Source organism: Antennarius striatus, chromosome 18, assembly GCF_040054535.1.
Source record: "Antennarius striatus isolate MH-2024 chromosome 18, ASM4005453v1, whole genome shotgun sequence".
NCBI classification, from domain to species: domain Eukaryota; kingdom Metazoa; phylum Chordata; class Actinopteri; order Lophiiformes; family Antennariidae; genus Antennarius; species Antennarius striatus.
The window spans coordinates 19,480,174-19,495,466 of NC_090793.1; the positions used below are offsets into that span (position 1 = coordinate 19,480,174).

Consider the following 15,293-nt stretch of genomic DNA (forward strand, 5'->3'; position numbering starts at 1 on the left):
TTGGATAATTTGATTCAAATATGTTATAACAGAGAAACAAACAAACATATTTTTGCCGTGCAACTGTAATGGTTGTAACTTGAATAAGTAATTCAGAGTTATTTAGCATTAAGTAGTTGAATTTAGTTACATTTATTAGTTACATCTGGCTCTTAGAGGACAGCCGTTATCCTGATGTGGCCCTCAGTGAAAATGAGTTGAAAATAGAGCATATATTAGCCTCAGCGCTGCGTTAGCACCGTGGCTTCCGTCTGCAGAATCTGTTTTGTGTGAACAAACCTCATCTGAGTAGAGAGGAGACGGACCTGACAGCACAAAAGACAGAACACTTCTGCTTCCCCGGCGCTTCGTTTTTAAATCAGACACACTCCACAAAGTTCAGACAGTCCGCCACTTCCTTCCAAAGACTGCCTGAAAAAAAAAAATCCAACGCACAAATAAAGGCATTAAAAAAACCCAGAACAAATGGTACCTGGTTGTTTTTCCTTTGTCTGTCTTGTTCTGTGTTGCTTCAGCTCCACCGGTGCCGAACTAATAGAGACCAGACAAAGAAAGGAAGTCCAAACTGGACATTTACACATCAGACGGCGAAAGCTGCACAACTTTTCTCCTTTTTCACAGCTGAAAAATAAAAAGTGTGATTTAATTCCCTTAACATCCAGCAGCCGCATCCGCAGCCTTGATGTCAACGTCTCATTGAAATAAGATGCAAGTGCTCAACAACAGACGGCAGAAATGAATGGATTAATTAAAATTCTAATAAAATTAATTTCAACGCTTCAATAAAGTTAAATAAAAGTGACATTTAAAGAGAAGATGAATGTTTAGTAGAAGAATAACAACCCAGACATGCTGTCTGCTCCTAAACACATGAGGTCACAGCGATGATCCCAAACTAGAAAAACAAGATAAACATCTATTGACTTCTTCTTTTGGTGTTTTTTTCCTCAGCTTCCCCCTGTTCTGACGTGAAACTCCAGAAATCCTTCAAATAACTGTCACCTGTCACCTCCGTTTCATGTTCAAGCTGAAACCATGACAACAAGAAGGAAGCTGTCAACATTCAGGGATGTAAGTCGAGCTAATATATCCATATAAAACTTAAACCGGATCATTAGGACGACCGTCTTCTTCCCTCTCTGGATTAGACGGATTCTCATGCAGGGCGGAGACGATGATCTGCATGATGAATTTTTTCCCCCTCAGTTCAGCCGCTCTGTAATACGGATGATTTGAGCTCTGATGAATCTCCTTTCAACAAAATTTTTAAGCCGGGATGTGATTGAAACGCTATTTTCAGGTCTAATGAAAGCCCCTTTCCCTCTAATGAGGTTGTTAATGGATATTAATAGTGAAGCTCAGGTCAAATCAAAGTGCAGTCCAGCCATCGCCTCTCATTAGTAATCTGATTAAGTCACGTCTGAAGGAACCGGAATCCAGAATCCTTTTTCATGATGACGATATCCTGGGTTTTTTTTATGTGTTTTCAGTCAAAGGTTTGTGTTTTCAGAGACGCAGAGAAAAACAGTTGTGATGTTCTGATCTGTGAAATCACTAAATCCTCCACTGAGTCATGAACGCATCCGTTCATCTGGGATCGTTTATCCTTCCCTGAGCAGAAAACTCTGGAGTTTGAGCAGCATCACATAAACACCAATGGGGTGACAGAACCGGGCGGATTGGTCTGCATTAGATAAAGGGGTGGAGCCACCTGTCCTAGTGGGTGGAGCCAAGCTGGTTCAGCCAATTCAAATATGGAACTCCTGTTTAATGCAGAAAAATGTTGGGAAACTTAAATAAATAAATAAATATAAATAAATAAACGCAATTAGATAAATAAATAAATATGAATAGATAGATAAATAAATAAACACATATAGATAAATAAATAGATAAATAAATAAATAAATAGATAAATAAATAAATACATACATACATACATAAGTAAATAAAACATATTTATCAAAATGTTCTCATCATTTCATGTTAAATATCACAAACTGCTGAATTTTACATTTGAATTTTAAACTGAAATTAAATTTGAGATTAAACAGACGTTTAATCTGCTGCATCATTCAGTTCAGGAGGTCAAGGCCTTCAACTCCAAAGGGAGAGGAGTCTTCTAACATGCCTGCTTTCTATTTCCCTATTTTTCCTTGTTGTTGCTCGGTGTGTTTTCTCCTTTCTTTTGATTTACGCCGAGCATCATGGGAGACGGCGGTGATGTTGTCTCCCGCTGCTTAAAGCGTTCATTCATCTGGCATCTTAATGCGGCGGCAGTCCGGCTGACGCTTCTTTATGTCCCCGTCGGAGGAGACGCTCACGAGTCGCTAAACCGCTAATGAAGATTTATTCGGGACGAGACGGAAAAGCAGGACCTCATCTGGATTTTTCTAGATCTTAAATACATCAGAACGCCGGAGCGTCACGCAACCACCTTCAGGACGATCTCAGCAGTAAAGTTTTCAGTTTTACGGTTAACGATGCTAATAGACTTGTTTTCTGCTGTCAGAGGAATCTAAAGTAAATGAAACTGTAAGCACATCAGAATAACTCTGATCTTTGAATGAAGCTCATATTGGGCACAAAATAAATGTGATTACCGACGCGGCTCGCATCAGAGAGAACGCTCCAGCAGGCGGACCGATATGAGAAAGTGTGTCTTATCAATATTTATTCAGCCAATCAAAGAGAATGAAAAAATAAAAATAAAAATCCTGCAGCGAATGTTTTATCAGCGTTAAAATTCAGCTCAGAGCTGCAGGAGAGGTTTGGAAGAAGGAGACAGGTGAGGAGACAGGTGAGGAGACAGGTGAGGAGACAGGTGAGACAGGTGAGGAGACAGGTGAGGACACAGGTGAGGACACAGGTGAGACAGGTGAGGACACAGGTGAGGAGACAGGTGAGGAGACAGGTGAGGACACAGGTGAGGAGACAGGTGAGACAGGTGAGGACACAGGTGAGGAGACAGGTGAGGACACAGGTGAGGACACAGGTGAGGACACAGGTGAGGACACAGGTGAGGAGACAGGTGAGACAGGTGAGGAGACAGGTGAGACAGGTGAGGACACAGGTGAGACCGATGGTAATAAAACCTGGAGTTTCTTCTGGTTCTGATGATATTTTACACTGATGGTTGGTTGCATTCAGCTCAGAGCTCTTTGAAATCGAACCTGCCACCCCCCCCCCAAACCTACACACACACACACACACACACACACACACACACACACACACACACACACACACACACACACCTTTGTGGTCCACTCTTATTTACAGCTGCCAGGAGATGCTATCAGCCCTCTTAATCTTCCCTTCAACAGACGGTGGATTCTCCCCAGGTCAATGATAGTGTTAACAAAAGGAAAGTGGGGCTCTGTGGACCCCCCCATGGTGAAAACTCGTGTGAGGGGTGGGGGTTCCAATCTGAGACCCAAAGTCGTTTCCATTGGATCACCTGTTTGCTTCCTCCTTTAAAAATCGCCCATCCGTCTGATTTGAACATTTCACAGCCAGCTGGTTTCCAAAGGGGGGGGGGGGTTGGTGGGTGGTGGTGGTGTGTGTGTGGGGGGGGGCGTGTCCGTGGGCCACTGAGGTGTGTGAGGCTCCTGTTGATTGGATACTGTGATCCCTTGTTTTTCTCCGATTCAGCAGAGTTAACTGAACCCCCCCAGGTCTTTTTTTTTTTATCATCTAATTCCCTGCTGCCTTTCCTCTCACACCGGGTTCATTACCAGACCCCCCCCCCCACACCGCTGAACCCCCCACCCCAGCTTGACGTCCTCTCTGCTTTCAGGTCTTTCCTTTTTAACATACAAAAACCCCACTGAGAGCCCCCCCCCTTTCTTGTTCGCTAACAGGGATGCATCTGAGCTAATGGGGGGGGGGGGGTCTGCAACCAGCGACATGAGCTGCATGGAAAGCAGCCTAGCTTCAGCGCCTCAGAGGATGCTCAGCATCACTGCTTCTGATTGGACTCAGAACTTTATTTGAATGAATCCTGTAACACGATTGGACGACCCCCCCCCCCCCATAAATCTGCACTTCCTGTCTGGTGACCCCCAGAGTTCCCTCCTATTCATCCGACACACACACACACACACACACACACACACTCTTCCTGACACCACCCTCTCCTGATGAAGCCTTCAGTCCAGATGCTGAGTCTGTGGGGGCTGGCGTTGTCAGGGGCAACCAGCCCAGCAGGTTTTTAAGTGGGGGGGGGGGGATTGATTCCTCCTGGATTATTTTACCACCTAGAAAAACTACCTGACTAACTTTGTGTGAACAGGTGGATTTAATCCGGATTAAATTCTGAGGGCAGCAGCAGATCCCAGTCGGGGGGGGGGGGGCTGATCTACATCCAGGTGTTACATGTGAGGGAGGGGGGGGTGTGCAGGTAGAAGAGGTCACGTGACGTTCACAGCCGTCATGGACACCTTTACCTGTGATCATAATCTAACAGGTTAAAATAACAGTGACGTCACTCGTTCCGCAGAGCCGCGCGCGTCCTCCACACCTGAGTCGTTTGATCCAACATTTGACCCTTCACCTGATGACGTCACTCGTCTGGCCTCTGATCAGGTTTTTTTGGGGGGGGGGAGGGGGGTTCACGACAAATAATCTCCCCGCGCCCGGTCGCTCCACGGATCCACGAGGAAACAACAAACTGCACAACAGACTTCATTGACCCCCCCCCCCCCCCTCGCCATCCCTCCCCTGTCTCCCCCCCCCCTCCCTCTCCCCTCTCTCTCCCCTCCACTCGGCGGAGAGAGGAGACTCTCTCTCGGAGCTGGAGAGGAGAGCGCCTGGCCGTTATCTCCCCTCCGGCAGCCACCGGACGTCTCCGCAGCCTCCCCCCACCCCCCCACCCCGAGCCGCCTCACCATGGATCTGTGGACTAAAGGAGTCGTGGGGATTATCGTGTGGGTCGCCCTGCAGCTCTCCAGCTCGCATGGGACAACCGGAGCAGGTGAGCGGGCTGTGCGCTTTTTTCCCACTTTTACACCGGAGGAGAAGCGGGGTGGGGGGGCGGGGGGGTCCGGGCAGCGCGGATCCGCAGCAGCGGCTGTAAACGGGGGTCCGTCCTCCTTCAAAAACACCCGAAAGATGCTCCTGAGATTTATTAGAGCAGCCCTGCTTTTTAAATTCTGTTGGTTAAAGTACAAATATTTCTCACATTTTGCGTAATTTCTCCCGGTTACGCACGACTGCTTTAGAATCGTGTTTTCCAACAACATTCCAGCTGTGTTGAGACGATTTTTACTTCACTGTTAATTTAAATACATGATGAGAAACATGAGGTTCCATCATGGGGACAGAATGTTGGAAACACTTTCTTTTTTTTTAAATCTCAGAGTCAGAACAAAAACGATGTTTTTCATCCAAACGCGTCATCGTGCGTAAAACAAAAAAAAACAAAAAAAGCGGCTGCGGTTGATTTGCAGCCTCCGCGCAGGGTGATGGACACCTCCAGGGCCCAGGTTAGTGTGAAGGTGTGTGTGTGTCTGTGTGTGTGTGTGGGGGGGGGGGGGGGTTGGAGAGGTGAGCGTAGGTGGAAGCCGTGACCTCCGAGGTTCGGTGAAGGAGAGCTCCAGCTGTCTGTCACCGTGACGCGTGGCGCTAACGACGGATTCCTCAAGGCTTTCCGCTCCTTCACCCCCTGCTGCTCCTCTCCTTTACTCCCCAACTGCCTCCAATCTGCTGAAAACTCCTCTTCTCCTCCTGCCACTCTTGTTTCTCGTTGCTCTTCGTGTTCTTCTCCTGCTGTTTTTCCCTGCCAACACTTTTTTTCCCACCTCCTCCTCCTCTCCTGGTTTTTTACTTTCTTCTCTTTGTATCTCCTCTACCTGCATCCCACCCCCCACCCCCCGCTGTATCAGAATCAGAGAGCTGCTGCTGAGCGGGGTTGGATCTCTCCTCCATCACTCTCCCCCCTTTATCTCCCCCCTCCCACCCCCTGCATGTTTTTCTTGGCTTCTTCTCTTCTTTTCTCCTCCTGCCAGAGAGGTTTCTGTTTCTGTGCCGTCGCTGTAAGAGGATTTCAAGACCCAAAACTGCTGCTGATGCTTCAGTTTTATCCGTGTTAGAGAGTAAAGCCACTAAACCCCCGCACTGATGCTCGGAATGAGGGGGTTTTTTGGTCTCGTCACCTTTCCAGGGATTGAAACAGTCAGAATTAACTTTTTCTTTTTCTTTTTTTTGTTCCGTCAAAATACTCCACGCCTCCAGCGTTTTTTTTTTGTTTGTATTGCTTTGGATCGGTCATAAAGCTGCACAGGACTTGGCAAGAAGTGATGAATGTGGCCTGGTAATAACCTCGGGGTCATGTGATCAAAATGATCGCGACGTCACGACGTGCCGGAGCGGATCTGGGTTAGATCCGACGATACCGGATCTCTTCTTCCAGACTGGTGTTAAATAACAAGGAGAAGGTTTGACCAATGCTAAAATGCTAACATTTGGCGTCTCATGACCTCCATGAGGAGGTCCTTTTGACCTCCATATAAGGAGGTACTGACCAATCATCACCCACCCAAATAACCATTAAGCTACAGAAACCAGGTTCTGCTCCATCGTTCTTCCTCTCCGTCGGTCGTCCCTGCTCACCTCGTCTTCCTCCCTCTCCTCTATCGCCCTGTTTATCTCCCGGCGACACCCAGCAGCACACTCATCATGCACGGAACATAAACCACAGCAGCATATAAATTAAGGCTGCGGAGTGGAGCTGGCTTCCACAATCACATCTCTTCCCCCTCTGGAGACGCTCGCTGTTCATTACGGAGGCGCCGCTAAACGGAAACAAAGCAGAAATACATATTTTAGCTGGCCGCCCCGGCGTCCGATCACTTGTTAAGTCAGAGGAATAGAAAGGCCGGGAGGTGTGTTTGGTGATGAGATTCAAGGAAGTGTGAAACAGCCCCCCGCGGGGGCAGTAAAGTCACAGCGCGTTTAATCGCCTTCTGATATTAACAGCAGGATAGAATCGGTGTGTGTGTTTTGGATTAGCTCCTCGCTCGGATCAGATGTTCGTTTAAACTCTAAAAGCAGGACAGGAGGAGCCGAGAAAAGTTTGTTCTGCTGGGAAGTAAATGATTGATTCTGTGGTAAATGGCGGCAAACTTGTTAGCATATTAGCATCCGTCTCAAACGGATAATCGGGAATGTTAGAAATAAGAAAACGCGAGGGTGAAGGAGCGCAGAACTCCTCCCAGATGGAAAATAAAAACACGATACAGAAATTTTTTTCGCATATTCGGGCATCAACAGGCACGGCTTCACTACACCGCTGATTTTTTTTCATAAACATTTAAATTACCATCAATAATAAAATAAATAGTTTTTTCGCTATAATGCAGACTTTTCGTTTTTGCAGGTGGTTCCTGAAACGTATTAACAAGAGGTTACTGTAATCGAGTTGTTGTTTTTTTAATCAACCAATTTTTATAGTGAATTGAATTGAATTTAAAAGCGATTTTATTTCAATTGACTATAAAAATTGGTTGATTAAAAAACAAAAAAAATCTTGGTTACAGTAACCTCTCGTTCTGATTTCTCCTGAAATGTTTTGAGTATAAACTTTAGAGACTCTTCCTCCACTATTAGTTCCTCATTAGTCCTGCTGTGTTGTCAGGTTTTCTCTGCAGCCCTTGGAACACTTTTTTAGACCGTCCAGCTGTTATCCAAAGCAGAAACGACCCGTCACGTCGGAGCCAGTCGTGTTCATACGTGTTCACCGAGTGTGAAGGTCGCCACTGTACTCCTGTGTTTTGGCGTGACGTCGTCTTCATCGCGGCGTGACGCCGTTTAATCCCCCACCTGCACCGTTAACAGCAGGCTTCGTTTATGTCGAAGCTAATTGGAAAGTTAGATCGTGTTGTTCAGTCGTTTTCATCCGTTTCATCATCTCTGTCTCTCTCGGTACTTTCGTCTTTTCTTTTCCATTCTGGGATGAGGAATGTGTTCAGCATCGATCTGATGAGGCAACGCAGCGCTAAAATCCACCGGATCGGACATTTCCCACAGTCCACTTCAGACTGTCTTTGATTTGTCTGTTAAAAACACCTTTTATAATCCTCCAGTAGACAACAACAACCGTCACCCTTGTGGAAACAAACCCTTCCTTTTATTCCACGGATTATTATTAATTGCCTTTCCTACGATTCTTTTGATTCTTTTGAGGTCAAAGTTTACGTCAGCACATTTCTATGAAGATGTTTCTGCGAAACCCGGTAAGGGATGCTCTAGGAGGCTACATAGCGCCTCCTCAGGCTTGGGGTGGAAATACAGATGAAATACGCTGTCAATTTTTTTTTTACATTTAAAAATTTTTTTTTTAATTAACCTTTTTTATTTAAAAAAATATTAATTTTTTTTTATTTACAATTTTTTTTAAAAACTTGACAGCGTATTTCACCTGTATTTCCACCCCAGGCCTGAGGAGGCGCAACAAAGCTTCCTAGAGGGTTTCTTGCGGGGTCAGACAGAGATACAGGTGAAAATACGCTGTCAAGTTAGCCGTATAAAATAATTACGTCTTTTACTTGTGTTTGTTCAGTAGATGAAATAAAAGCAAAAGCAAGAGAATCCATTTGCGTGTGAGGAGGAGGAAGAGGAGGTTATCTCGGGTCTGATTTGATTTTCTTTTAAAATGAAATGGCTTTTAAAGCTGAACGACTCACGCAGACAGTAAAGGAGGAAGTTGGCGAGTCGACATGGAAACATAAGTTCAGCCCCTCGCAGAAAGCACTAAGACTAAGTAAAGATGTTTAATCGAGGAGGAAGGAGCCAAAAGAGCAGCGAGCGATCGAGCTGCGAATTTCCTTGGAAGATATTAAATCAACCTAAAACACGTGGAAAGGAAAATCAGGTGAAAAGCTGGCTCCATTTATCATGAATAAATCGTGTGAAACTGAAAGGGTAGAAAGAAAATACACGGAAAAGAAGTTAGGAATAAAAGTGTTGATAGATATAGATCTCCACATCGGATCGGCGTCCGCCGCCTCAACGGCATCGACCGAAAGCAGCAGAAACTCGTTTGTTTGTTGTCCTTCAGCTGTTTACTCCTGAGAGAGCTCACCTATTGTTCATCACTTAATAATCATCCATGACTCTTCTCCACACGCCATTTGCTCCGGCGTTTTGCCGGCGCCGACGGCAAGGTCTCTACCGAAGCTGTTTGTCAGAGCGAAGCGAAGGAGCTGAATTATGGGAGGTCACGGGCCGTTTGTGTGTCTTCCTTCACACCGACGCGTCGTCTCCGAGGCGCGACGGCTGATTGGTGGAGTTGTGACGGAGAAATCGTTTGCCTGGTGCGATATTAATAATAAAATCGTTTCATATATGGATTTCAGAGGCATCCGAAGATGACAGAACGACCTCTGTAGATCCCTTCCTCCGCTCCTCCGTCGTGGAAAATGATTCGTTCTTTTTTTTTTTTTTTTTTTTGACCAAACAAATAAAGATCGAGGGAGAAACGACGATGTAAAAACATTTTGAACTAAAGATAATCACCGATCAAACCATCCGCTTTGAATCCAGTTTTCTGTCTCTTTTTTCTTTTTTTCCGCCCCCAGGGTGTGATCATAGGTTAATGGGAGATCATCTTTAATCTCCTTTAACAGCCTGTCTGCACACTGGTTTGTCTGGATGGTTACTGGGTGTGATGGTGATGGGGCTCACCTGTGAGCAGGGACGTGACCTTTGAACCCAAGGTGATGTTTCAAACATCAAGATTCCACACAAACCTTCCAGTCCAGCATCCTTCAGTGTGAGGATCCGACGTGGACCAATGAGAGCCCATCAAGGTTGGGACTCCATCCTGGTTATTTAAGCTGCGGGGGCTCCTGGGAGGGGGTGGGGGTGGGGTATTAGGAGCACTTGATTAAATCTCTGAGCTCGTGAATGTCCTCCAGGGTTAATCTGGCAAAGAAAAGATGCTGAGGTTGGTGAAATCCAGCAGCCTATTGCAGGTGTGGCATTGCCCTGTCTCGTTGGAATTTATTGCTTTTCAGCCAAGTGGCTGTTTGCACTGAGAAGAACATAAACCTGTGAATATGAACCGCTGGCTGTGAATGTGGTGAACCCTCCCGCCTCCTTTATGATTCATGAGAGGGCAGCATCAGAGAGGATGCAGAAGAAGGGAGCCCGGGATAAATCCCTGTCATATCTCTTCTTCACTGCCACTTATGGAAATGCGTGCAGGCAAAGCGGAACGGCGGAGGGAAACTGATGGAGTCACCGGTCATGAGTCTGGATTTATTAAGTCAGAATCAAGTGAGTCAGGATCAGTGAGGACGGTTCCCCGATTTCGGGTGAAGACTTGCTGACCTTTCCTCAAGGTCACAGAAGGTGGAGCCGACTTTATTCCAGATAGTCCAGTTTATCTCCACCTGCTTTTAATCCAGGTTTAAGACGGACTTTGACTCGAACTCTACGAATGTGTGCAACGACAAGCAAGTAAACAGTCATTAAAGGTGAGTCAGCACTAATTTGATGAATCATCGTGGAACAGGAAGGAGCGAAAAAGAGAGAACTCCATGAACCCAAGGAGCACAAACCGGACGGATCCAGAAATATTTGTCTATGAAAAGGTGTGAAAAGGAGGGAATTATGGGTACAGGAACGATCCTTTGCGCTGGTTTGAACCTGCTGGAACTGATCAAACAGGCTCTACATCAGCCTGGGAGAGGACAGGTGGCGCCGCCGCGCCCCCGGAGACCGTCGAGGGAATGTTAATGCCACATTTTCACCCGCCCTACCGCCTTTGGAACAAGTTCCACCTTGAAAACGCGGCGGCCCAGCGTTCCCGTTCATGAGCGGATTGTGATCGGTGAGTCTGCGTGACTTCGCACCTCGTGGTGCGATGTGTCCCACGCAGCGGAATAGATGCTGATCGCAGCTTAACGCCGTCGCCGTGGTGAATTTTTTATGAAGTCGTAGCTGCGTGACCGCCGCTCTGCAGACTGCAGCGACTGCTGATGAGGAGGAGCGGAGCCAGTCGGTTTGTATTAAAGAGGAGGACGGAGCTGAGTCAGTGGCCATTAAAGAACGGAGGGAGAGGCTGAATCCCAACAACAAGACAAGAGTTTAATCAGTGCTAAGGTGATTGGCACGAAGGTCGGAGGACTGAAGGTGGAGGAAGAGGAAGAAGAGCAATGAAAAAGTAGGGGAGGATAAAGTTTAGGAGTCGGATTCTGGTGTGAGAATTTCCTCACATCTCCCAGACTTCATAAGACGGATCAGGTGAAGGCAGATATGGGGAGGACAGCGTGAAAGATAGAGGGGGGGGAGAAAAGGAAAGAGGAATTAGGACGGTGAAAATGAGATAAAAGTGGGGGGGGGGGGTGGAGCTGGAGGGAGATAAAGGAGAAGGTGGTGGGGGAGAGCAAAGGTGGGGGAGATAGTCCAGCTCAGACTTTCCTCTTTCCGTCACCCTGCAGTGAAACTCTCAACTGCATCTACAATTTCACTCCCCGCTGGCTTCGTGTGTGTGTGTGTGTGTGTGTGTGTGTGTTTAGGTGTGTGTGTGTGTGTGTGTGTTCATGTTTTTTATGTTCAGATTTTGCAGAGCCCTGCAAGTCAGGCAAAACTGCATTAAAATTAATATTAATGTCCACAACAATGCCTGCACCAAAACCTGGACACTCCTGAACGCCTGTTTATCCGGGCTGTGCAGTAAGTTTGTTGCTGAACCAGTCAGTAAGTTCATGATTTGCATATTTAATGTCATTTAATGAAAGCAGAATGGAACCAGACCCAAACCAGACTCCTAGCAGGTTTTGTGGAATCTTGGAGCGTCCTTGAATCTGTTGTGTTTAGGGGTTCCTTTAACGACACTACATTCCACCGGCGACACTCCCCACCTGATGCTAACCCCTCCGTCGCCTCCAGACGTCGTTCCTCGGAGGGGGTTTTATCGCGCATCGGGATCATCAGTCATCAGGAACGCAATCTGGAACAACGGTTAACACATACGCCAACAGATGTCGGGTAGCAGAGTAGAAGAGACGGGCCGCCGGAGATCTCCAGGTCTCCACCAGCCGCATCACAACAGCGTGATAAATCGTTACCGGCAGAAGGAAACAAAAAAAAAAAATCTAATTTCTCTGAAGTTATTATCAACTCCGAGATAAACACGGACCTCAAGCCTCAGCAGAAAAGATGAAATTAAAGGCAGGCGGGGAACAAATGCGTGTAATATAGCTGTGGAGGAGCAATCCTCTGCTGCTGGAGCATCATCAGCATCACCAGATGTCAGCGGCGTTCATCTCGACCTTCAGGTGGGATGGTGAGAGACACGCCCCTTCAAAATCAGGAACAGGAAACCAGTAAAATAATCATAATAAATCATAATAATAACACAAATAAGGTGCACCAGTGGGTCCGGATTCGCATCATCATCCAGATATGAGAGGTTTTTGGAGATCAGTAGATCTCAGGTCACGAAACTCTACCAGAGATGTGACATCGCCCCCTAGAGATCGCCAAGATAATGCAGGTTCAGAATCACTCAAGAATCACTTTGTCATTGTTAATCAAAGTAATGAAATTGGGTACATTAAAAGAACAGATAAAAAAGGAAATAGATTAAAAAAATAGATAAAGAAATAGATAAAGAAAACAACAAGAACACAGAGGAAACAGGGTAAAAAAGGCAGGGTGACGTCTGTCAGACATTCTAACACCCGCTCACATTGTGTAATGATACTCAGTATTGATAATGAAGTGTTAAATGAATGTTAAATGTTCAATTGTACATAGCATAGCCCATTCATTGGATTTGTGTATGTGAGAAAAGACAAAGTTTCAGAGATAAAAAAAAAACAACTTAATTCTGTTAATGACAATTACAACACTAAATCCCACAGTGAGCTAAGCCTTCCTGGATTAAAAACCATTCCATCAGCTTTCATTTAATGTTTAATGATCAGGCGTTTACATAATAGGAGCACATTAGCGCCGAATGTCTTTGATTGACAGAACCTGATCTCCGCTGGGTCGCGTGAGGAGCTTCATCGTTTTCTGTAAAGGTTCTGTTTTCTTTGTTTTCATCCTGGATCCCTTGATGTTTTTCTCATTTGAGTCTGTCGGGGTTTCGACTGCAGTTTATAGTCGAGGTAAAAAAAAAGTTTGTCTCTGCAACTTCTGGGTACGACAGAAACTCCCGGTTAAATAAATCTAAGTATCTTTTGTGTTTCCAGCCTCAGGAGCTCTGAGCGTTTGAGAGGCAGGAAGAAGATGGAGAACATCTCATTGTCTGGAGAGGAGGGTTTTTTTTAAAAGCACTTATCTTGTAATGTCTCCCGCGGGAGGATAGCTGTAAAGTAAAACTAAGTAGTTGCTGTGACTGCAGTTCCTGTTGGGGCTTAGAGAAGGTGTGAAGAGGCCACACACTCGCGCACACACACACACACACACACACACACACACACACACACACACACACACACACACACAGACAAAAAGACGGGAAAAAGAACTTTTAAAAAACTCCACTGCAGCAGTTCGATCCCGTCTCTCCTTTATGTGTTGTTAAATTCTGCTTAGAATTAAAATCTGTTTATAGTGTTGGTTAAATCTTAAAGTCACTTCCCCCAAAGTGTTTATTAATTTAAGTTCAATAAGTTACAAATTGGATATTGGAACGGAAGTATGCTTAATCGTGTGTTTAAACCAATGTTTTACCTCTAAATGGTGCAGTACCACCAGCTGCGGTGGGGGGCGGCGATGAGTCGAGCAAGGTGCGACAAACGTATTCGGATACAGCGAAGAAGAATAACACTTTTCCTTGACCTGAGATGAACTTGGGTGACTCGAAGGAGCTGAATGTGAAATCTTTAGCATCCCGCTGGATTTAATGTGTCATATTTGTTAATCTGCTGTTAATAAGTGTGAATTTCACCACAAAATGTGTTGATTTTTTTTTTACCTGAGAGGAATAAAAACTAGAACTGCAGATTCAGCTGCAGCATCTGGACAGTAATGACTCTATTTGTACCGATGGGTTTAACCCCACAGCATGCATTTGGGAAATAAAGCTGAGTTTCTGTTTAAACAATAATTAACCCTTAGGTACCGATTAAAATGGCTCTACACCTTAGCCAAAGAGACAAAAAATTGACATTTCATAAAAGTGTTAAAAAAAATTGTAATACAGAAATATATTTTTTTCTTTCAATGCACCAATCTTTTACATTACTTCAGCCCTATCCATAAATATAAAGTTTTATTTATTATTTTATATGTCTATATGGAATTTGCCATCATAACCTTTTTTTCTTCCAATGGGAAAAACACGAAATGTGGAATATTTCCAGAAGTTAGTGCACAGTTAAATACTTCTGCTAAAGATATTACAACCTTGACCATACCAATAATTGGTAGGATTATTAACTTTAATGCATCATTAGTTTTTGGTACAATGAGAATTTTAACTTTTCTGAACACTTTAACCAAAGAGACAAAAAATTGACATTTCATAAAAGTCTGGAAAAAAAATTGTAATACAGAAATATTTTTTTTTCTTTCAACGCACCAATCTTTTCCATTACTCCAGCCCTATCCATAGATATAAAGTTTTCCATTATTATATATGTCTATATGAAATTTGCCATTACAACCCTCTTTTTCTTCCAATGGGAAAAACACAAAATGTGGAATATTTCCAAAAGTTAGTGCACAGTTAAATACTTCTGATAAAGATATTACAACCTTGACCATACCAACAATTGGTAGGATTATTAACTTTAATGCATTATTAGTTTTTGGTACAATGAGAATTTTAGCTTTTCTAAACACTTTAACCAAAAGAGACAAAAAATTGACATTTCATAAAAGTCTAAAAAAAACATGCAATACAGAAATATTTTTTTCTTTCAATGCATCTGATCTTTTCCATTACTTCAGCCCTATTCATAGATATAAAGTTTTTATTATTATTATATATGTCTATATGGAATTTGCCATTACAACCCTCTTTTTCTTCCAATGGGAAAAACACAAAATATGGAATATTTAGAAAAATTTGCATACGGTTAAATATTTCTGATAAAGATATTACAACCTTGACCATGCCAGTAATTGGTAACAATATTAACTTTAATGCATAATTAGTTTTTGGTACAGAAAGAGAATTTTAAAGTTAATGAACACATTGGCTAATGGTCCAAAACGGATCATGTCATGAAATTGTATGCGCCTCGCCATGGCAACGTGTCCGGTGCAGACAAACAAAAATGAGACCTTTGTACAACTATATATTTTATTATACATATAAACATTTCAACATT

The 15,293-nt window shown here is 44.3% G+C and overlaps 1 protein-coding gene across 1 annotated transcript in view; it reads left to right on the forward strand.

Annotated features, from left to right (window-relative positions):
* The first annotated feature begins 4,907 nt into the window (after positions 1 to 4,907).
* LOC137611931 (contactin-associated protein-like 4) overlaps positions 4,908 to 15,293 on the forward strand; it is a 56,877-nt gene continuing 46,491 nt past the window's right edge. The window contains exon 1 of the mRNA XM_068340107.1: positions 4,908 to 4,975. The gene's annotated coding sequence lies outside the window, so the exon portion shown is untranslated. The remainder of the gene's footprint in view (positions 4,976 to 15,293) is intronic.